Source organism: Amblyraja radiata, chromosome 5 (assembly GCF_010909765.2).
Source record: "Amblyraja radiata isolate CabotCenter1 chromosome 5, sAmbRad1.1.pri, whole genome shotgun sequence".
Classification (NCBI taxonomy): Eukaryota; Metazoa; Chordata; class Chondrichthyes; order Rajiformes; family Rajidae; genus Amblyraja; species Amblyraja radiata.
The window spans coordinates 58,344,517-58,369,189 of record NC_045960.1 but is presented as its reverse complement, the minus strand read 5'-3'; the positions used below and the strand labels follow the sequence as shown (position 1 = coordinate 58,369,189).

General features: G+C 40.3%; 1 protein-coding gene across 2 annotated transcripts in view; it reads left to right on the top strand.

Annotated features, from left to right (window-relative positions):
• Positions 1-24,673, top strand: part of eva1a (eva-1 homolog A, regulator of programmed cell death) — a 307,835-nt gene that overhangs the window by 253,107 nt on the left and 30,055 nt on the right. The window contains exon 1 of one of the 2 annotated variants that reach the window (XM_033021302.1): positions 2,876-3,240. The exons of the other annotated variant lie outside the window; for it this stretch is intronic. The gene's annotated coding sequence lies outside the window, so the exon portion shown is untranslated. Of the gene's footprint in view, positions 1-2,875; positions 3,241-24,673 lie in introns of those variants that run through there. 2 annotated transcript variants of the gene reach the window in all.

Here is a 24,673-nt window from a genome sequence, read left to right as displayed (position 1 = left end):
AAATCAGAATGAGCACCAGACACAAACCGGAAAGGCTGATTATCTGTAATATTTAATTTATTGTTGCGTCCTGCAGACTGTAATATGCTGAGTCACAAGAGGAGATGTTAAATCAAAAACTGCAGAGGCTGGCAATCTGAAATAAAAACAGAAAATAAAGCAAAAACTCAGATCAGTCGGCATCTGTGGAAAGAGAAACTGTCAACATTTCTAGTCGAAGACCTTTTTCATCAGAGCTGAGAAAGAGAGAAACAAGTTTGTCTAACTCACAGAGAAGTGGAGGAGGGCAATGGATGGAACAATGAGAATGGCTGTACTAGGATCAACTAATGTGCATAGAAAATAGAAGGGTGCAACACAGAAACAGGCCCTTTGGGCCATAATGTTGATGCTGAACATGATGTCATGTTAAACTAATTTCCTCTGTCTGCACATGATCCCTCCAATCCCTGCATATTGATGTGCCTATCTAAAGGCCCCTTAAATGCCACCATTGTATCTGCCTGCACCACCACCCCTGACAATGTTCCAGGCATCCATCACTTTGTGTAAAAAAAACTTGCTTTCACACCTCCACAATTTGTGCCCTCTCACTTTAAAGCTATCCTTTCTAGACTTTCACATTTCTACTATGGGGGTGAAAGGTCAGACTATGCCTCTCATAATTGTGGATATGTCAATCAAAACTCCCCTCAACCGACGTTCCAGAGAAAGCAATCCAAGTTTGTCAACCGCTCCTAATAGTTGATACTCTATCATCCAGGCAGCATTCTGGTAAATCTCCTCTGCACCCTCTCCAAAGCCACCACATCTTTCCTGTAATGAGATGACCAGAACCTCACACTATAGTCCAAATGCAGCTGAACCAAAATCCTATAAAGCTGCAAAATAAATTCCTGACTCTCATATTCAATATCCTGACCGATGAAGGCATTAAATGGATAATTACGGTCTTTTGTCCGGGTGAGGTGTGGCTAATGAGTGACGTCTGGGCGATGTTGCATAGTCTGGCCTGCTGGACAAGCCTACAAATGAAGGGGAAATAAGGAAGAGAGGAATGGCAAGAATATAGGGCCACTCCTGATACTAACAGAAACCCTACAATGTGTTCAGATGTATTTGTAATTGTATAGGAGATCAAGGAGATCAGAATGAGAGTGAGATAGTGAATTAAAAATGGAAAGTAATCAGGAGCTCAGGGTCACTACTGTGGAAAGAGTCACACCTGTAGAATTACTGTTTTAGTCCCTAAATGGTGGGAAGCGAAGAGGTGAAAGGATGGGTATGAAGCCTCCTCTGCCACACAATAGGGAGTAGTAGTTGGGGATGGAAGAGTGGTTTAAGGAGTGGCGAGTGTAGTGATTCATTAAAATGCCGAAAGATGAGATACTGTTCCTCAAGCTTATGTTAGGTTTCATTACAATAATGTAAACACCCAATGGCAGAGAGGTCAGGGTAGGAATGGGATGGAGAACTAACTACCGAGTTTGCCTTTGACCTTCTATAAAACTGCTGCATCATGGAATGGTTTCAGATCTAATAGTGAACATGGAGACAGCACAAACGCAGCAAAATATTATCACAAATGTTAACACAATTCTTCCCAATCTTATGGCATCAAAGACTGCACAAAATCACGAAAGAGAAAATCTACACCATAATTATCTTCGTATGAGAATTTTGGCACAGATTATCAAGCTTTCTTTAAACAAAAATTATAAATGCCAGTTATTTTTCAATGATAAAAGAACTGGGGTGTCTTTTGTTGGTTACTGTGGTAAGGATCTTAGGAACTACGAACAAAGCAGACTGCACTGAATTCTTTTCCACTAACCAGTCTGGATTTAAATCTTCAAGCTGTTTCAATTACGATTGATCCACAAATATGATACAGTAAAAAAGTGTCCTGGACATTTATATTTTGTGAACAGATTTTTCTGCACCACATTGGGACAAGAGCGTTCCTAGAAATCTGAGTGTTGTAATAACAGATTATAGATCAGTTTTGTTTTATTCTGGGAGTCAGTTTGTCACAATTGCCTATGTCTGCCAAGGAAAAAAAGGGTAGTGTGTCTTTGAAAGAAGTAAATGAAGCATATAGGTATGCCATTTCACATAGAATTGAGTATTTGTTTGAGGTATGAATGAACTGAGTGTTTTCTATGTATGACCTGAAACATTTTTGCCATAAACCAGCTGGGGTTGAGGGATGGGATGGAGGGGTGAGGGGGCAACATTTGCCTCAGGGATGCTATTGATATCAATACAGGCTTCAATCTGAAGTGGGATCATAGCTTTATTAAAAGCTGCAAATAAAAGATAAAATCAGTCTTTCCAGCCTGCTAAATTGGGAAAGGAATTTGGGAATTCTATGTACTTTCTGGACTTAATAGCAGGCCAAAACAATTCATGGTTCACAGTCATTGTTCAGTCATCTTTTCTTTCCCCTCCCCACCCTTTAATGTAAATGATGACGCTATTTTTTGGTCTTGATTTCAGTCAACAGTTTTTGACCATGTAGTTATTTAAAAAATATATAATGTCATGGTTCCAAATTTGGATTCTAGCTTGATTGTTTCCTGTCTCTGGCCTTGAACTCTCTCTTGTTTCTCTCACACACTTGATTTGGGATGTGGGTGAACAGCAGCATTTATTACTCTCTGGGTATCACATTCCAGCTTTTAGCTGCCCTGTAGGAAGCAGAATTACCGGGGAAGGAGGGGGAAAATTAAAATAAAACACGAATTATCTCATCTGACTGGCACAAACTTGCTGTTCATTATAAAATTAGAGATTGCTAGTTTGTATTCTAATCCTATCAGCACCCATAGATGTTTAAACATGAAGGAAATAGAACTACCTTCCGCCTCTGATTCAATCGCTTACTATTAAACACTAACTGGAGGCTCGTCTGCGCACTGCTGAAGTCATTCTGAAGGTGGGCTGCTCCTCGTGGCTGCATAGACTGCCTGTTTTTTTTTAAAACACAGATGCTCTTGTGCTTAAATAGGAAAGCAGATGTTGTTTGCTTCCTGTATAGTTGCAACAAGCCAATGCTTTGTGTGTTATTCTGACACTGCTGTCAATAAGCTGTAATGCGAGAAAACAGGATTTACCACTGAATGTCAGCTTTGGAATCCAGACTGCATGATTGAGAAAACAATCCTGTGTAACTCTGACAGCTCAGCTGAAAAACTCAGAAGAAAGCAGTTCAGTCTACTTCATCTCACCAGTAAAGAGGTATGGTTGTTTAAATTCCTCACTGCTAGCAATGATCAAATGTGGGTTGAAGAATTATATTCATGTTGTTACTATCACTGGCTTTTTAAAAATGTTTTGAGCTCCAATTGCCTGACTTCACCTCAAAATGTTGTACTTCAAGAAGTTGCAGTTTTGGGCTGTCTGGAAGATGGCTGAATGCTTTCCTATTTTTTTCCCTTTGCTGGGCACTACTCTTAATGTTATCCTTCTGCGAAAAGGAATACTTTTTGAAGTGTATCATACTAGCTTGCAGTTCAGCATATTGCTTTGGACATTTAGCATTTGAAGTTCTTAAAAATATTTAATCTTGGAATATCTTCCAACATTGTCTTCCTATTTTTAAGTAGTAGTAGTAATTTGAGAAATGCAATGATACATAAATTGTTCCATGTGGATTCATTTTTACAGGGTCTTTGAGTGTTCACAGAAATGTTTTCTTTATTCTGCTGCCAAATAGGATCTCTGCCTGATTATGTTTTATTCAAACCATTAGATAATGGATAAAGAGAGTCATGCTTCATGTAATTGTTATTAATGGTCATATCTGCAACAAGTTTAAAATTACAGAAATGAATCTAGCAGGAGAAACCAATACCCACAAGGTAAAAAAGGTAACCAGTTCAATCACTGCAAACCTGGGATGTCAAGAGTTCTATAAAATTATACAGTGAAATTAAGAATGGAGCTATAAAATGTCCACTATCCAGGAACTTAACTGTTTGAATGCAAAATTTGGTTGCAAGAAAATGATTGGAGTGGAAATAAGGTGGCGCAATATATTGAAGACCAACAGGCAGGGAGGGCTATGGAGTCCCAAAACAATGACTATCTATTCCCCCCCACAGATGCTGCCTGATCAGTTGCGTTCTTTGCATTTTTGTTTTGCTCAAGATTACAGCATCTGCAAGTCTCTTGTGTTGCCATTTTTGTACATGTCTTCGGACTGAGCTCTAGAAGCATTGTTTAAGAAGGAACTGCAAATGCTGGAAAAATCGAAGGTAGATAAAAATGCTGGAGAAGCTCAGCAGGTGAGGCAGCATCTATGGAGCGAAGAAATAGGTGATGTTTTGAGTCGAGACCCTTTTTCAGACTGATGTGGGGGTGGTGGGGGCGGGAAGAAGAAAGGAGGAGGCGGAGACAATGGACTGTGGGAGAGCTGGGAAGGGGAGGGGAAAGCGGGAGAAAGCAAGGACTACCTGAAATTTGAGAGGTCAATGTTCATATTGCTGGGGTGTAAACTACCCAAGCAAAATATGAGGTGCTGCTCCTCCAATATACAGTGGGACTCACTCTGGCCATGGAGGAGGCCCAGGACAGAAAGGTTGGATTCAGAATGCGAGGGGGAGTTGAAGTGCTGAGCCACCGGGAGATCAGGTTGGTTATTGCGAACTGAGCGAAGGTGTTGGGCGAAGCGATCACCAAGCCTTCGCTTAGTCTCACCGATGTAGAGCAGCTGACACCTAGAACAGCGGATGCAATAGATGAGGTTGGAGGAGGTACAGGTAAACCTCTGCTACACCTGGAAAGACTGCTTAGGTCCTTGGATGGAGTCAAGGGGGGAGGTAAAGCGACAAGTGTAGCATTTCATGCAGTTGCAAGGGAAAGTACCAGGGGAGGAAGTGGTTTGGGTGGGACGGGATGAATTGACCAGGGAGTTACGGAGGGAGCAGTCTCTGCGGAAAGTCGAAAGGGGAGGAGATGGGAAGATGTGGCCAGTGGTGGGATTCCGTTGGTGGCGAAAATGTCGGAGGATTATGTGACGGCTGGTAGAGTGGAAGGTGAGGACAAAGTGGTCTCTGCCCTTGTTACGAGTGGGTGGATGAGGAGTGAGAGCAGAGTTACAGGGTGTAGAAGAAACCCTGGTGAGAGCCTCATCTATAGTTGGAGGGGAACCCCTGTTCCCTAAAGTCTGAGGACATCTCCGATGCCCGGGTTTGGAACGCCTCATCCTGGGTGCAGATGCGGTGTAGACGGAGGAATTGGGAGTAGGGGATAGAGTCCTTACAGAAAGCAGGGTGGGAAGAAGTGTAGTCCAGATAGCCATGGGAGTCAGTGGGTTTATAGTAGATGTCGGTCAGTAGTCTGTTACCTGCGATGGAGATAGTAAGGTCTAGAAACGGTAGGGAGATGTCGGAAATGGTCCAGCTCTAGAAGCACCTTCATTCATACCTTATTGTAGGTGCCTTCATAGTCATCATTTAATGGCCACCCTTGAGAAGGTGGTGGTGAACTGCTGACTTCAAGTATTTTACTGCAAATTTAATATTTTTTCCAGTGTTTTTATTATTGCAATGCAGGTAGTACTTAAGCTAATTTTTACATGGAGTTCTGACAAACACCATTGTAAAACTGACTAAAAAAATCAGTTTGTTTAAGAAGCAATATATGGTCAATAAATATTAATCAGGAGTTCAAAGATAACTCCTCAAAACTTTCAAGTAGCGTCATGGACCATTGGAAAAAAAGTCATCTCTAACAAGGGCGAGCTTCTTCAATAGTACTTTGGAGTGTCCATCTAAAATGTTGTGCTTTGGCCTCTTACAACTGAACCCATTATCTTCTGAGTTAGATGTGAGAGTTCCATGGTTGACACTCTACAGGAAGTGGGGTGCATTCCATAATTGACTTGTCTTGTGAATGGTTCAGGCTTTGGCGTATCGGGAGATGAGTCATCCAATTCCTGAACTGTTCGTAATACTCACAGTACTTATGTGACTGAATCAGTAAATAACAGTAAATTCCTAGTAAATAACAATTCCTTTCCCAGAAAGTTCATGGCAGGGGACTGTGTATTTGCAGTGAAGGAATGAGATGAACTCAAGTTGGATCCTGTTTTATATGACATGGTGATATCCTGGTAATTGTATGGCACAAATAGTATTTACTACTTATCAATGAAAATTACAACAGCCTTGGTTCAGTATCGACAGAATTTTATGGCATTTTGATAGTCTCACAATCGTTTCACGAATTAAGGTAATTAATTACATTTTTCATCCTAGGGTAACACGGGGTTTTAGTTTGTGCTTCTGTATCTTTGGACAGCCCACTTTGTTACTATTCCAATTATCATCATATGATACCAAACCCCTAATTATAGTTGACCCAATGGGACAAAGGAAAAGGTCTGAAGAAGGGTCTTGACCCAAAACGTCATCCATTCCTTCTCTCCAGAGATGCTGCCTGTCCCGCTGAGTTATTCCAGCTTTTTGTGTCTATCTTTGGTTTAAACCAGCATTTGCAGTTCCTTCCTACACACAAAAGGTATAAACAGTCATTTAACATACTTTTAAAATAAAATTAAGTTAGAACACTTAAACTATCAAGAAGTAAAATGGTATACTTGAGATCCAATATTGTTGATTATTATTTAAAAAAGGCCAGACAATAAACTGTTGTGATGGAATGGTTGAAATTCAGGCTGCTTCTGTAACAGGTGTTGGCCAGTCTGTTTTTGCAACCCAGCAGGGAATCAAATCTCCCTTGTATTTACAGTTGGACCATTTGCCTTTTTATGGAAGGATGGATTTACTGTGAGTTCTGAGCAGGAAAGTTGCTATGCTTTGTGTTATCTCATGCTGTATATTGTTTGACTTATTGTGGCAAATATTTGAGAAACCTCTGCTGTTGAAAACCAGAAGGAAGGGCTGTCAACCGGGTTATTATTATACACTTCCTCTCTTAACTGATGAGGACATAAACAGAGCTTTGAAATAAATCCCTCACCTCCGTTATGTGAAACTACACAATGGCTGACAGAAGTGAATGATTAAATTAAACCTGAAACAAGGGATAAATCTGGTGAATAATATTGAACGCATACATTTGACTGATAGAGAATTGAACCAAAATATCCAAGGGTTCAATATCATGGATATCAATAAATGCCAAATAAAAATTGCATTAATTACTATTAATACAGATATTCAGGAAAAGGCTTTTATTTATTTATACAGCTTATTGTGGCACTGAAAGGCATTGTAAATTTACACATGTTGATCTAGTGTTACTTAACTAGGTTCCTGATACTATGTATTGTCCCAATACATTGACAGTGAGAGTTTGATTTGATTCAATATCAGTTTTAAAAGAATGCTATTTGTGTTATAATAAACTAAGATCTGAAGAAACGGTCATGTTTCCCAACAGAAATATGTTGCAATAATTGTAAGGAATTATGAAATATTTTGAACATCTGCCCTTCCACAGGCTAGGGTTTTAGGGTTCTGAATGGTCCTTCCACAAGTTATGGAACTGTCTAATTCACCTGTACCCCACTGCAGACATTGGACTTTGTCTCTGGAACTGGTGCGCAACAATACTGAGGACTATATTCTGCACTCCGTATCTTCTTTTGCTCTACATATTGAACCTGAGTTTGACGTGATTGTGTTCATCTGATCTCATTGGATAGCCTGCAAAACAAAGCCTTTCACTGACCTTGACACACATGACAATAATAAACCCAAAGCAAGATATGATTGCACCCTATATTCACATTTTCTCAGTGTCCAGCCCATTCAATAAAGAGGACCGGAAGCCAAATCTCTAATTCTTTTCAAGAAGAAACAGGCTTATATTTGGATTTTGATGAACAATTATATCTGTTACAGATTAGATTAATCTTCTCATTCACTGGGGACAAGCAGTATGTCAGTATTACAAAGGGTAATTCGTGCAAATCTCGAGCATGAGAAATAATTGGCTATCTTCAGCTTTTTAACATTAGGTACAACAAATGCATTTGTTTATTGGTGTAGCTGATTATTCATTACGTCATTAATCAAGCATCAATGTCCATGGTAGCATTTTAAGAACTTGCATAATTAGCTCGGTTTCCTTTATAGGCACTCAACAAATGGAATGAAAAAATAATTAAATAAAATCAAGACAGGTTTCTCTCATGTTTAAGTTTTAAGTGAATATAGAATATTTTGGTTGTCTCAAAAAGAAACCAAAATCATAAAAAAAAAATGTACAACCTTGCATGTGGTTTCTCACTATATATTTCAGAGTCAATGAATTGCTTATGGCCAGCATATTGGCCAGTAAACATTGCAGAATGCAATTGGGACACAAGTGATGAAATGAATGACTAGTTACCCTGTTTCCACAGTATACGTTGATGGATAAATGTTGGTGAATTACTCAGAGCTTCCCGTTGTTCCTCATTAAATGCTACGGCAACTTCTGAGCCCATCTAGCAAGTATTCACCTTATATGAAAGGCACCATTGCTGAAAATAAGACTACTCCCTTGCTACTACCTAGATCACTTGTATAAGTTCCACAGGTGAGCTCAAGTTAACTCTTGCCTGCTGAAAGTATGTTCAAGGACATTGTTCATCACCACCCAAATGTCTACTTGCCCAAACGGAGTCCACATGTTAGATTTAATAGGGCAGGAACTAGGGGGGTGATATGTCTGCTGTTCACATCTTCTCTGACATCCAAAAATCTGGATGAACGACAAATGAAGCTGGTCTATATGATATGAATATTATGGATTGGCACTTACCCAAGGGCCTGAGTGAATCTAGAACGTATCTTCTCTCAGAAGCTAGAGCTAATAACATTGATAAAATAATGTCTAATTGGTTGACAGAGACTTGCTTTACCAGAAGCTTATTAAGTTAATCTGCCTGCAAAGATGGACTCCATAACAACGTGGTCACCCATCTGACACACATAGAAATAAATGACTCCATTTTTATTCCATATAAACAGGATTATAATGCAGGATTATAGGTGGAAATCTTTCAGCTGCTTTTATACCAGGAAAGCAGAGCAATGAAATATCAGCCTCAATTGCTTTACAATCTTGACATGTACACTTCTTTTGAACATCAACCCAGTGTATAGTATTGAGGGAGTATTGCACCACAAATGCATGTTAAGAGGTCCTCTCACACTACTTTGATGAGGTGCAGGGAAATTTCTTGGTGTCCAATTTAATATTTATTTCTTCAACCAACATAACTGTAACAGATTATTTGGTCATTATCTCACTGCAGTTTCTGGGAGCTTTGTGACAAATTAGCGGGTGTGTTTCCTGTAGTGCACCACTGGCTATAAAAAGCTTTAGGACATCCTGGGGTTGTGAAAGGTGATATGCCACATTCAGCACAATCGCAAAATTTAATCTTCCTGTCGATGTAATTTTTTAATAAACCAAATATGCCGAGTTCCTTTGGCACACAGCAATGTCATTAAATGAGAAGTTCAGGAAAAATTGCAGTTCCATTTCTTTGAGGCAAAATCTCTAGGGGTATAAAAAATATTTGGTCATAAGTTACCATTTTAGTTTCTAGCTCTTAGCTTTTAAACCCCTGCCTCACGGTGCGAGTCGACCCACGAATGATCCCGAGTTTAAAACAAATTAAACTCGTGGTAATCACGTACAATTAACGTAGTGGGAAAGTCGGAACTCGTGGAAGCAACTTAGCGACTCGTGGCGCTAACGGCAGGTACCCGTGAAACATGTTAACTCTTGAAAAATGTTAAACATGTTTAAAGATTTCCACGAGTCAAATTTACTCTTGAAGTTAAAATTTGACCCCTCTTCAAACTTTAGACCCTTCTTTCACCCGAAATGTCGCCTGTCCATGTTCTCCACAGATGCTGCCTGTCCTGCGGAGTTACTCCAGCACTTTGCGTCTGTCTCCCTGGAGACCTCGTTTCCCACGCAATGTGACATCTACCATGCATACATTGCCAACTGTTGTTTTGGCAGCAGCAACATAATCTCCCGGTTAGTACACTCGGTGTTGCTGAGGCCTAGTTTATGTGGAGACAAGAAACTGCAGATGCTGGAATCATGATCATAAAACACACACAAAGTGTTGGAGGAACTCACACAGCGCTGGAGTAACTCAGCGGGACAGGCAGCATCAGCGGAGGGAATGGACAGACGTTTATTCGGCTCGAAAAGGGACCCGATCTGAAACGTTGCCTATCCATTCCCTCCACAGATGCTGCCTGACCCGCTGGCTTACTTCGACACTTCATGAGTTCATGTCATTGGAGCAGAATTAGGCCATTCGGCCCATCGAGTTGCTCCAACACTTTGTGTTTCGCTCAACATGCCAGCATCTGTGGTCCCCCATGTCTCCATTTGACAGCTGGAAGAACTCAGCGGGTCATGGAGTCTGAAAGCTGGAGTAACTCAGCGGGACAGGCAGCATCTCTGGAGAGAAGGAATGGGTGATGTTTCGGGTCGAGACTCTTCGACAGACTGATAAGGGAAACGAGAGATTTCGATGATGATGTATTGTAGAGAGATAAAGAACAATGAATGCAAAAAAGTTACGATGATAAAGGAAACAGACCATTGTTCGCTGTTCGTTGGGTGAAAACGAGCAGCTGGTGCGACTTGGGTGGAGGAGGGATAGACAGAGAGGGAATGCCGGGGTTACTTGAAGTGAGAGATATCAATATTCATACCACTGGGCTGTAAGCTGCCCGAGCTAATCTGGGGCCCCATTAAATCCCACAGTATTTTTCTGGGCATATGGGGTACAAATCTACCGCAATGGGAATGTTCTAAACCAGCGCGTTCCACAGAGTTCCACAGGATCCCACTCAAAAGCTAATTTAAATGGCCATTAATTTACAGCAATTGAACACTAAATTCCTTCCATTTGGCCTATAAATTAATGTCAATGAGATTTAAAAATCATGTTTTATTGTGAATTCTTTGTGAATGTTATTTGGACACTTAGGCTATTTAAAAATGTTAATCTTTTCTTAAGAAATGGATAGATGTTTAGATCTAGTAATTGAAGTTTGGAATTAGCTACAATTGGGTAACTAACTAATTATATGCTTTAATTTCAGGTCATCCAAGTAAGATTGTTTCATATTTGGTTCAGAATGCTTCAATCTATAATAACTGAAAATTTCTTTCAGTTCTCTTAATTTTTAAGAAGGTTATGGCCATTTCACTGTCCTCGATCACAGCTTTTGTGTTAATTCAATGGAAAATCAATAGGGAACAAGATGCTAATTTCCGAGTATGAAAATGGCCATAACCTTTTTAATACTGAAGATATGAAAGTGAATTAGGTGTCAAATTAAACTTATTTTTGTGCTTTATCTGATGGGATAAATTGCAGACTTGATTTTTTAAATCTCAAAATTTTGTAACATTGCTAAAAGTTGTGGAAGAATTTTGTAAAGATGGTCATCCTTAAGTCAGTCTTCCCTGAACCAATGACTATTTCCGTAATAAAACACATCTGCTCAGGCAGCATGACACAATGCTGGGAACCTGATATTGAGGAACTCCTCATTGCTGTGCTTTGTACCTGGTGCTCCCCAGTGATGAATCACCCCTTGGCCCGGTGTGGAGAGGCTGCCTGGGAAGACTGGTGTTTAACAGATCGGGGCAAATGTGTACCACACAGCACTGAGACGAGGGGCTCAAGGTTGCACCGTGGCCGGACACACAATTTTGGAGACTGGCAGCACCTGGTCCTCATGTTGCTGGAGTCTGTGACACTCCCTTCACCTCCTGTTGAGTGTGATGGAAGCTGCTGTCTCCCCTTCCTTGGCTGCACAGGTCATGTCTCTCTGGTATAAGCCCAGTTGTCAACAACCACTGGGTTTGTGACCGCTTTTAACATTGCTTACTTTAGCACTCCTGTTCTTGGATCATCAGCATGAACATTTGTAAGACTTTATCGCCACATATTTTACATCAGTTAAATTTCATATACAATGTTTAACGAATATAAGGTGGCAATGTGATCAATACATGGTATGTTATGCAGTTGTGCAATTCTACACAGAGTTCAGACGCTCGGTTTTATTTCCAGAATTTGCTAAGAAATGAGTGTGTTGTAACTCTGCAGACAAAAGTCTAGTTCGAAGGGTATGTGATGAGTAAATGTCTGAAAGGAGCAGTTGATTTGTTAGAGATTAATATTGTAACCAGATGAAACAAAACAGTGACTCATTAACTTAAGTACAAGTTCATGTGCAAAGACAAAATCTATTTCAATGGAATAATTCTAAGTCAAAACCTGATGATGAGATTGTTTTTGTAAACTGATAAAAATAGAGATATAATATGATCCCATGTCTGCAATTCTTGACTCAACATTGATACATAAATATGATGCAACAAAATTGCTGGATTGTGGGGATAGCGTGGTAGAATAGAATGCATTGGTCAGCCCTTTCATAGACAGCATAACCACAGTTATTCCCTTCTGCTCTGCCTTATGATTTTAATGAAATTGTAATGTAACAAGCTGCGGAAGGAGATAGTTAAGGCAGGTACTATAGCAATATTTAAGAAGCATTTAAATAGGTATGTAGATAGTTTGGGTATAGAGGGATATGGGGCAAATTCAGGCAGGTCGAAATAGTGTAAATGGGGCATGTTAGTCAGCGTGGGCAAGTTGGACTGAAGGGCCTGTTTCCATGCTGTATGACTCTACAATCTTCACTCTCAATGAGTAGTATTATTAATGGGATATGTCATTTCCCAAGTTAATTCAGTTGAGTTATATGCTTTTATAGACATTGCCAGCTAGCAAAGATCCCTGCTGATCATGACGGCTCACAGAATTATCTATTTTCAGTACAAAACGCTAAAATGCAATGTGTTGTGTAAACTACGTGTTTGAGTTTGGGTGGGTGTCAATATCTCTCAATGGAAAAATATTGATTTTTATCATAAGCTATTCTTCTCTCTGCAAAAAAATGAATTATCTTACATCACCTTCTTTGCACCAATGGCAACAATTACTACACAATGTTTTGAATTATATCACTATTAGTCTCTATTCAGGGCATTCTAACTAATGGGTTAGATTAAAGTTATTTTACAACAATTTCTCAGATGCATCAAATAATTTTCTTCCAAGTAATTTAGTGGGTAATGAATCGAAAATATTTTAATAATTTTAGGATGAACACAGAATAAATGAAGTAGAAATTGTATTGATGCTGCTGTTGCTGGGCTTTGCTGACAATCTCACTGCACTGATCACTGTATCCGTTGGTAAAACCACATCATTGCCGCTGACTAGTTTCAAACGTCGTTATATTTCTTGTCAGAACATGGACTGTTTGACTAACTCAAACTTATGCATAATATTCAGGCACTCAGAGCAGGTGACATTGTAATGAATCCAGCAATTAAGCATAATCCAGGTCTTGTTTAATTAAAATTTCAAATCTGTTAGACAGAGCATACAAAGTTGTATTTAGTTTTTATGTTGTTAAATCATGTATGTTTCCATTATGATTACCACGTGGACTCCTAGCTTGTTTGAGTGGATTTTTAGCACGGTTCTGACAGTGATGTTTGTTTATACATCTCTGAATATGATTAATGATCACCACTGTGAAATGTTTAAATAGACATTTCCTGTAAGTGGCATTTTTAGTAATTAACATTCTCAGATTCATTGTAATTTTGATGTGATACGATGGCACTTTATTGTCAGACCGAGGTCTGAAATTTGTTTTTGCATGCAGCCATACAATAAAATAAAGAACACAACACACAATAGAGTCCAACATAAAACATTCCCACAGCAGAATCAAAACGTTTCCCACTGTGAGGGAAGGCACCAAAATAAACCATATTTTGGCAGCATCCAGGAAAAAAAGCAGTTTGGCAAATGTTGTGATTTGTGGATCTATTTTTAATGCTGATTTATATTGATGCACAACCACTAAATATATGGGTATTGTATTCTTGGCTATACTAACATTAATTTATCTGTCCAAAATGGTTGATGTCTTAGACTGGTGGTCAGCTGTATTTCATACAATTGTATTAACAAGGGTATTGTACAATCTTTTGTTTTAACAAATATGAAATGGCTATTCTGAAGCTAAAGTTTAGTTTTAGTTTAGTTTAGATACACATCACGGAAACAGGCCCACCGAGTCCACACTGACCAGTGATCCTTTCACATTAACACTACCCTACACACACTAGGGGCAAATTAGTGTTTATACCAAGCCAATTAACCTACAAACCTGTATGTCTTTGGGGTGTGTGAGGAAACAGAAGATCTTGGAGAAAACATAGACAAAGACATAAGACATTTATTGTCACATACACCAATTGGTGCAGTGAAATTTGAGTTGCCATTGCAGCACACAAATAAGATAAACATAACACTATGTAATTTAACATTATACATAAAAAACATTCCCCCCCACAGCGGGATCAACGTTTCCCACTGAGAGGGAAGGCAGCAAAGTTCAGTCGTGGTCGTCCTCTATGTTCACCGGTGGTCGGGGCCTATTTGAGGCTACGGCAGCCCAATTTTTCGGGCCCGCTCACCGGAATGATGGAACTCCGGCGTCGGAAGAACGCTCTCAGCGGCTTGGAGTTCCGAAACGGCTGCTTCCTCCCAGAAACCGCAGCTCCCGAGGTCCACAGTTTTTCGGAGCTCTAACACTGGCGACCTCGGCGATAGGTCCCAGGCTCCGCATTGTTATAGTCAGCGCTGCCGCGGCTGGAAGCTCCGCAGACCACAGCTCCACGATGTTGAAGTCGGCAGTCCCAGCACTCCAGAGCTCCAACACGGTGACCCAGGTAAGGCATTGCCCGCTCCACGATGGTACCTCAGTGCTGTGCCGCCGCTGCAGCTCGAAGCTCTGGCCGGTCTCCGACAGGAAAGGCCGTGCTAGTCCAGGTGGTAGGCCGCGAGGAGGGGACGAAGATGCGGCTCGGAGGAAAGACGCATCCTCGACCCAGGTAGGGACTGCGAAAAACGGTCCCCCCCCACCCCCACCCATCCCCCTGCCATCCCCCCACATAAAAAGACTAAAAGGCCTCCAAAACAAAACTTTTTGACAAACTAAAAATTTAAAAAAAGGGTGAAGGACGAACAGCTGCAGGCTAGGCTGCCACACTCGACCACTAGTGACTACCCACGCAGGTCATGGGGAGAACATACAAACTCCGTGTAGACAGCATCGAACCTGGGTCTCTGGCGCTGTAAGGCAGTAGCTCTACCGCCATTCATGATCACATTGAATGGCGGTGCTGGCTTGAAGGGCCGAATGGCCTACTCCTGCACCAATTGTCTATTGACGCCACCTTGCTGCCCCTATAGGAAAAGGAATTAAGTTAGAGAGATTATTTAAGAATAAGGAAGTGTATATCTTCATTGCATGCAGCATAATTATTAATTATGATATGGAACTTAATATGTAATAGATGTAAAACATAATGATTAGGCTGTTTTCAACATGCTTTCCAACATGCTGCGAGTGGAGAGGCTGCCTGTGTTCAGCTACTGAAAACTTCTGCTGTACGTTTGCTTGAGCCTCTTTAGATCGTCAATGGTGCGAACTACCATTTCCTGTTTTCTTGATCATTTAAGTTGTCTGGGTGCACTGATGATGTGCATGACTCAGTTTTAGATTTAGAATTTAAAGGTGCATTGCATTTGGGTGACTCTGGAGTTCCCATCCATCTGTCCATCAGCTTCAGCACATTCCTAGCCACCACTGACATGTTACCTCATCTTTATGCAATATCATGCCTCTCACTATCAACACATCTAATCATTCATCACATGCCGTTATGTTCATTCTTTTTTTCATTTTAACATGGCACGAGAAGAAAATACAATCATAAAGGAGGGGACTATTCTGAAGCATATGTATTTCAATTCTTGCCTTCACTGGAGTACCCTATATAGATGCCCAGCACCAGGATTGTCTGACCAGCAGAGATGGTGAGCCTGCGGTCACACAGCTGATTGAAGACAAATCTGCCTCATCCGACCGCATTGTAGGCTGTGCTCACTTGTCTGAACCTAATGGCAGATGGTAATGGTAGTTACTTCAAGACACCCCGGCATTCCCTCTCTCTCTTTAACCCAATCCAAATCACACCAGCTTCTCGTTTACACCCAACAGTTAACAATAGCCTGTTTCCTTTATCATCGTTACTTTTTTGCATATCTTTCATTCATTGGTCTTTATCTCTCTACATCATCGTCAATATCTCTCGTTTCCCATTTCCCTAATTAGTCCGAAGAAAGGTCTCGACCCGAAACGTCACCCATTCCTTCTCTCCATAGATGCTGCCTGTCCCGCTGAGTTACTACAGCTTTTTGTGTCTTTCTTTGGCAGATATAAAAATCTTACCTCAACAGCTCTTGCTCATGACTTTGTGTTTAAGAAAGAACTGCAGATGCTGGAAAAAAATCAAAGGCAGACAAAAATGCTGGAGAAACTCAGCGGGCGAGGCAGCATCTATGGAGCGAAGGGCTTCGTTCCATAGATGATGCCTCGCCCGCTGAGTTTCTCCAGCATTTTTGTCTGCCTTTGCTCATTACTTTAATCCTTTGTGGCGACTTCTCCCATTTTAAAGGGTGATCACTTCTTCTTCAGATATTGTCACTTTGAGGTTGCATTGACACTGAACACCTACTAGGCACCAGCTCAAGTACTTGCCCAGCAATGTTAGGGAGGGAGGGGGTTTCTCCTGGTGAATCACTTTGGATGTGATTAAGAACAGATGTTAAGAGTAAGGACAATATAGATAATCTATGCAGGGTGCTCTGATACTTAATTTGAAGTGAATGCTGCACTTTAGGGGGTGTTGAACAGAATACCTTGAGGCAGCAAAGATTGTGTAATGTATGAGGTTTCCCAGCTATCTTGAACGTTGCAACAGAGGCACTCGAAGAATCCTTGGGAAATAACTAAGATTTGATGATGCAGGCCTGTGGAATCATTTAATCTCTTTAGTCAGTCATGGGAATATGAGCATCACATATTTATTGTCTCCAATTACGTTTTAGAGACACAGTGTAAAAACAGGCCCTTTGGCCCACCGAGCCTGCACTGACCAACGATCACCCATTCATTTGTTCCATCTTTCACACCAGGGCCAATTTACAGAAGCCAATTAACCTACAAACCTGCATGACTTTGCAATGTTGGAAGAAACCGGAGCACCCCATGAATATCCAGGTGGTCCCAGGGAGAACGTACAAACTCTGTACAGATAGCACCCGTAGTTAGGATTGAACCCAGGACTCTGGCGTTGTAAGGCAGCAACTCTACCGCTGCGCCACTCCATTATTTTTACTCCATCAGTGGTAGGTATATGGAGTGAGCTGTCAGAGGAGGTAGTTGAGGCACGTACTATCGCAACGCTTAAGAAACATTTGGGCTGGTACATGGATAGGATAGATTTAGAAGGGATATGGGCCAAATGCAGAGACTAGTGTAGATGGGGCATGTTGGTCGGTGTTGGCAAGTTGGGCGAAGGGCCTGTTTCCACACTGTGGCTCTATGTTACCATTCTTACCAAAGCGTCACAAAATTAATTTGCAATTTGCAAGCTAAAATATCGTGACATTGTAAGTGTGCATTTTTCCATTTTCTGCTTTGTAAACGCAGCATTAGAAAATTTTGCAAGCTTGATATTAATTTTTATTTACTTACAAACCTTGTGCAATGGATCACTCTAAATCCGAGTGAGTTTTCAAGACTATTTCATGGCACAAATAAGAGTTAACCCCATTGATATGGCTGGTGCCGGATATTGGTCAGTGATGAAGTGAGAGTTGCTATCTCGTGAGATAGGTAATTTGTAGTGATAACTGAATCTTGCATCACTGCCGGCTATTTCTTGCTCTTTGGTATGAGAGAGAAAAGGGCAAAACTAAACCAAACAATTATTTGATAACACACATTCCTTTGTGCAGTTTTCTGTAAGACATTACACAATGGCAGCACAGTTTGGCAGCTACTAGAGTTCAATAAACTGAACTTGACATGACTTACTTGACCTGGCCTGCCAGACCATGTGGGTTTCCTCTCAAAGATGGGGGTTGGTTAGTAAATTGCTCATGATAATTTCCCCTCTAGAGTGTAGGTGAATGGTAGAATCTGTGGGAAATTGATGAGAATGTGGGGAAAATAGTGGGGATTAGTGTAAGATTGGTGTCAATGTGATCTGTTTGGGTTGATATACGCTTGGTGGGCCAAAGGACTCTTTTGGTTCCAATGCTCAGCACTGCATGGTGCAGGGCATAGCTCAGCTGACTATTCAGGAGATCATGGATAGGACACATTGAAGGTCACTACCAAAGCAAGTTGAGTTTATTGTCATATGCAGCTGAGTCCCATTTAAATCGTGCCACTGGTTTGCTTATGTTACATTTCCTATAGGTATGGCTTTGGTTAGAGAATTCCTTATTCTTTTTGCTTGTATTCCTCACTGAAATTTTGATTTGATCTTATCGGACTCCCAAACCCTTAGTTTGCTTAGATTTCTGACTAAGAGAATGGGTGGATTCATTATTTCAGATGCTGAAGAATATTGCATAAGCCTGAAGAAAGAACTTGTCAGTGTATAATGTTAAGTGTTAATGAAATGGAAGGCTTGGAAGTAAACTGAATAATTGAGTGTTTCAAAATTAAGGTCATACCAAAAGTATGTTCCAGTAGGATATTAATTTTTTGTCATGATCATGAGAGAAATTGACAGCAATTTATGAATTGGCACTTTATTTTTTGAGAAGCAACATTTACAGAAAAAAAGTTTCTTGAGGCGACTTGCTTCTAAAATATAGTGTCAGTGTATAGTAAGTGTGCATTTTTCCATTTTCTACTTTGAAAACGCAGCATAAGCAAAATGACAACAAGTCACTATGTCGGATGAAATATAAAAGGAAACTCCGTTTTCAAAGCTCCTGGGGAAATGAACTTAAAGGGGCAATTTCCTATTGTAATCTAAAAGATTCTTTTGAATACCAAAGTGGGGGAAATTTCAAAGACACCAAGCAGTGAATATTAGTTTCCTAAAGTTAAGTTTTTCAGCAGAAATGCATCATGTATCTGGAAACTAAATATAGAGCTGCCTGGGAATTTACTCAGCTTCCGCTTCGAAGAAAACCCCAAGGTAATAGCAAACATATGGTTCAACAGTAGCACCAGCATTACTCATCCAGAGGAGATAATGACTTACACAGAAAGAGCTTAAATCTGCAGTTTAGAATCATTCTTGGCATTTGCCTATGACTTGGTTATTATTTATATAAAAGTATTTTTGGATATAAATCGGATTCCTTTGGGGTTCAAGGTTGGATGGAACTTTGTTTCAGTGCTTTGGCAATCCTGACAGTGTATGCCTATACTGGCATCTCTTGTGGGCAACAACTTCAGTTCTGGGGTTATGTTGGCATTACCACTGATGGATCTTTGGGCAGGGTTAGTGCTAGCTTTGGACTTTAGGGATACAGCATGGAAACAGGCCCTGTGGCCCATGCTGACCATCAATCACCCGTTCACACTAGTTCAATGCTATCCCACTTTTGCATCAACTCCCAAGACATTAAGGGCAATCTACAGAGGCAATAAACCTACAAAACCACAAAGGAAACCCACACAGTCACAGGGAGATTGTGTGAACTCCACACAGACAGTACCAAAGGTCAGGATCGAATCTGGGTCTCTGGCACTGTGAGACAGCAACTATATTAGCTGTGCTGCTGTTCCACCCTATGTTGTCCTCTTCCAGCCTTGCTCCTGCAGCCCAATAAGGAACAGTTAAAACCTCTTTCTCACCTTTGTTTTAGATTTATAGTTGATGATGGTAGTTGAATTTAGTATGGAAAATATTACAATGTTTGTGCCGAACACGATGCCTATCTGAACTTGCCCCACATTTCCTTGTGCTTATCCAAAAGCCTCTTGAAACCCACTATTGTATCTGCCTCCACCACCAGCGCCGGCAATGTGTTCCAGGCACCCAACCCTAATATGTAAAAAAAACTTGCCCCGCATATCTCCATTAAACATTCCCCCTCTCACCTTATAGCTATGCCCTCTAATGTTAGACGTTTCCCTACCGGGAAAAAGGTTTTGACTGTCTACCCTATCTATGCCTCTCATAATTTTATATATTTCCATCAAGTCTCCCTAAACCTCCGACCTTCCAGAGCAAACAATTCAAGTCTATCCAACCTCTCTCTGTAGCTGAAACCCTCTAATCCATTGAGCATTCTGGTAAACTTCCTCTGCACCGTATTGAAAGCTTCAAAAATTTTCCTGCAACGGGCGATCAGAACTGCACGCAATATTCCAAATGCGGCCTACCCAAAATCCTCTAGAGCTGCATCATGACTTCCTGCCGCTTGTACTTAATGCCTCTAACAATGAAGGCAAGCATACCATAAGCCTCTCTGTGTTGCCACCTTTACAGAGCTATGTACTTGAACTTGTCAGTTGGAATGAATTTCTAAAAAGTGTGCTTAATGGGCATTTGTCCATGAACTTACATATTCAAGAAGTTTACTACCAATATTAAACAACCATCTTTATGCATTGCATTTAAATAAAGAAGGTAATGATTAACCAGATTGTGCTTTTAGATTGTGACCAGTTCTAGTCTGCAGGGAACATTAGTAATATTCAGATATGAAAACATTGCTGAGGTCAGAGTACTTAATTGAGGAAGAACTGGAGCAAACTGGTAGCTTGTACAGCTGGTGAAGGACACAGGGGAAAGAGACATTATAGAAAGATGCATAGAATCGAAAAGATAAATATGGCACTTTGTCCCAAGTTAAATTGTGGGTAAAACTACAGGTGACTCCATGGGGTGGAGGGAGGAGAGGGGTTTGTGTTCCTAGAAAACGGGATGTACTGCAATTTTCCATGATATGAAGCGATAATTTCCATTTTAGTTAGTTGAATTTCTTTTAATTTGCCTTTTCCATAGTGAATTTCCATTTTGAGAGTGAATTTTATGCCATATTTCAAAATTTTGCCATGATTTGAAAATTGTGTAAGGTGAATTTCTTTAACCTGAATGGTTATAATGCAGGGCTGGCTGTTGTGAACTACCTTTTTGTGAAATATCTTTTTTAATATATATTCTGATTAAAATCTGTGACTTTTTCTTGATAGTGTAAAGCGAGATCCAGCATGAATTAAAATTATGGATAGTAGTGGGAACCTTTCAGAAAGAATAGTGGAAAGAAGACTTATTTTGTGGTGGAATAGGCTGCGATGTTCCTGATCCATTTCTGACTGACCACATGCTCTGATTTTGGGACTTTGCTAAGTACAAATTGATTGCTATTTAATTACAAAACAACATCTGTACTCAAAAGGTTCAACTGCATCTCATAGTTTCTTGATGGTGTGAGAGAAAGGGCAAGATAGATGTCAGTTAATTTTGACAAGGGCATTCCAACTCAGTTGATTCTACAGAAAGTCTTTAAGAACATCTGGAAATTTGCGACTTCCGCCACTTAGAAATGGCAGATAATCAGGTGCATGTTCCTTCTGAGTCACAAATCATTCTGACTTTGAAATATATTGCCATTGCTTCATCAAGGTTGGGTTTAAAACCTGCAGCTCTCATTTTAACAGTAGTATAGGAACATATGAGGAGATAGATCACCACCTTCTCAGCAACAATTAGGCCTGGGTCTAAATGACAGTCTTGTCAGCAATCCCCACATAAAAAAAGCAAAAAACAAATATTTGAAGAATTTGATCCAGGCAATCAAAATTAATGGAATTGGACATCTGGGATCTGCAAAATGATCACTTTTAAAGATATTGTAAACATCAAGAGAATTCAAGAGACATTTATTGTCACATACACCAATTGGTGCAGTGAGATTTGAATTACCATACAGCCATACGAATAAAAAGAACACAATACATGGTAGAATTTAACATGAACATCCACACACAGCAGAATCAACGTTTCCCACTGTGAGGGAAGGCAATAAAGTTCAGTCCTCTTCCTCTTGTTCACCCGTGGTCGGGGCCTATGGGCCCTCCGCATTTGCCGCAACGGCAGCTCGATGTTCAGGCCCAACATAATTCTATTGCTAGCAAACTTTTAATATAATTAGAGTAAAATAAAGTATCCTGATAAATTGAACAAAGATACCACTACTGGCTGAAGGTATATTAGGACAAATTCTGATTGAAAATCTAAATTTAGGTCCAACCATTGGGATTATCCAGGGTCTGCTGAAGAGTTCAATCAGAAAATCAAATATGGGCTGATGCATGATGTCAATTCCCTTCCATCCCCCCTCCAAAGACAGTGGAGAAAAACATGGTTGGTGCTTATACAGCAGACCTTCTCTTTATTTGTTTACAGAAGTAGCTCTCTTTGTGTCTTCAAGACTCCTGTGATCCACACAGAAGTTGTAGAATCATAGAATCATTGTAGCATGGAAGAAGTACATACTGGCTCTATATAAGAACAATCTAACTAGTCTACCTTGCAACCTTGCAAAATATTTCCTCTCATACCTATCCAACTCTCAGAGCCATAGAGTCATATAGCATGAAAACTGGCCCTTCAGACCAACTTGCCCACACTGACCTACATGCCCCACCTGCCCATAGTTGGGCCCTAACTCTCTAAATCTATCCTATCCATGTACCTGTCTAAATGTTTCTTAGACATTGCGATAGTACCTACCTCAACTACCTCCTGCAGCAACACATATCATATACCCACCTCCTCTGTGTAAAAAAAAAAAGACCCCTCAGGTTCCTATTGAATCTTTCCCCTATCATCTTAAACCTATGTCGTCTGGTTCTCGATTTCCCCTAGTCCGGACAAAAGTCTCTGTGCATTTACCTGATCGATTCCGCTCATTATTTTGTACACCTCTATTAGATCCATCCTCCTGTGCACCAAAGAATAAAGTCCTAGCCTGCTTAATATCTCCCTAGAGCTCAGGCCCTCGAGTTCTGGCAATATCCTTGTAAATCTTCTCTGTACCCTTTACAATTTGACAACATTTTTCCTAACACGGTGACCAAAACTAAACACAATACACAAGCCTCGCCAATGTCTTATACAACTGTAACATGACCTTCCAACTTCTATACTCAATACACTGACTGATGAAGGCCAATGTGCCAAAGGCCTTTTTGACCACCCTATCTACCTGTGATGCCACTTTTAAGGAACTATGTACCTGCACTCATAGATCTCGCTGCTCTACAAAACACTCCCCAGAGCCCTACCATTCATTGTGTTAGTCTTCCCAAACACCTCACATTTCTCTGATTTAAATTCCATCAACCATTCCTCAGTCCACCTAGCCAGTTGATCAAGATCCTGTTACAATATTTGACAACCATCTTCACAATACCACCCACTTTAGGGTCATCTGCAAACTTGCTAATCATTGATATAGATAACAAACAGCAATGAGCCCAGCACCGAACCCCGAGCACACCACTCATCACTACTTAATTCTTTTGCTAACACCATTATGCTATGTTCACTCATTTTTAACAACTTAATTAATGTGAACAGTTTTTCACCAACTACTCGATCACATGGCCTTATGATCTCCTTGGTTTCAAGGAGAATCTCGTAAGCTTTGCTTTCAGTTTAGCTAAAGCCCCTCAATCCTGGAATAATTTTTGTTAATCTTTTCTGCAGTCTTTCTAAAGCTTTTAGATATTTCCTAGAGTGTGGTGTTCAAAGGTGGACACAGTAGACCAGTTGTGGATGAATCAGTGTTAAAAAATTAATCACATCTTCAATGCAAGTGTAACAGTATTAAGCCCAGAACTTTGCATATTTCTTCCAACCTGCCCTGCCACTTTCAACCAGCTATGCACATCTACTCCGGAACTGTGTTCTTGTAACCCTTTCAGAATTATGCCATTACCTTTATTTGGCTGCTGCTTATTTTTTTCTATCTTATAGTGACACTTCATATTTGTCACTATTAAATTTAATATGCCACATAACCGCCCCATTTTACTCACATGCTTATGACTCATTGGTGTGTTGGTATCCTCCGCACTGTTCACAATGCCTCCAGATTTTGTTATCTGTAAGTTTGCAAGTTGTTCCTTTTACGCCAATTCCAAGTCAATAATATTCTAAGAAAAGCAGTAGTGATCCTTTAACTCTTAGGCCTTGGTCCAGATGTCTGTATACTTTTTCCAACCTGCCCTGACACTTTCCACCAACTATGCAAAATTACTCCAGATATCTCTATTCTTGTATCCCTTTTAGAATTAGGCCATTGCATTTATATTACTGCTGTTTATTTATCTAACAGATTGGAGTCAGAGCAAGCACAAGGGACCAAGTGGCATTGTCCTGGTCCGAATTTGTATATTTATAGTATTTGATAATTTTAACCACAGGGAGAAGATTGACAATCCCTTCACAGTCCAAATGCAACTGATAAATATGGTAGTGGAGCAAGGGAAAAAAAGGCAGTCCAAACAATTTTCACAAGCACTGGTTGCCAGCACATATAAAATTGTCTTTTTCCTCATTTGTTTTAATAAATTCCCCAAAAGTTGAGAAAACCATGGAAAGAATCAAAATAATTTCATCCAGGGAGAGTATCTATATTTCTATTCCTAATACTACTATAACTGTGACAGTCCCCAGATCAGGATGAAAA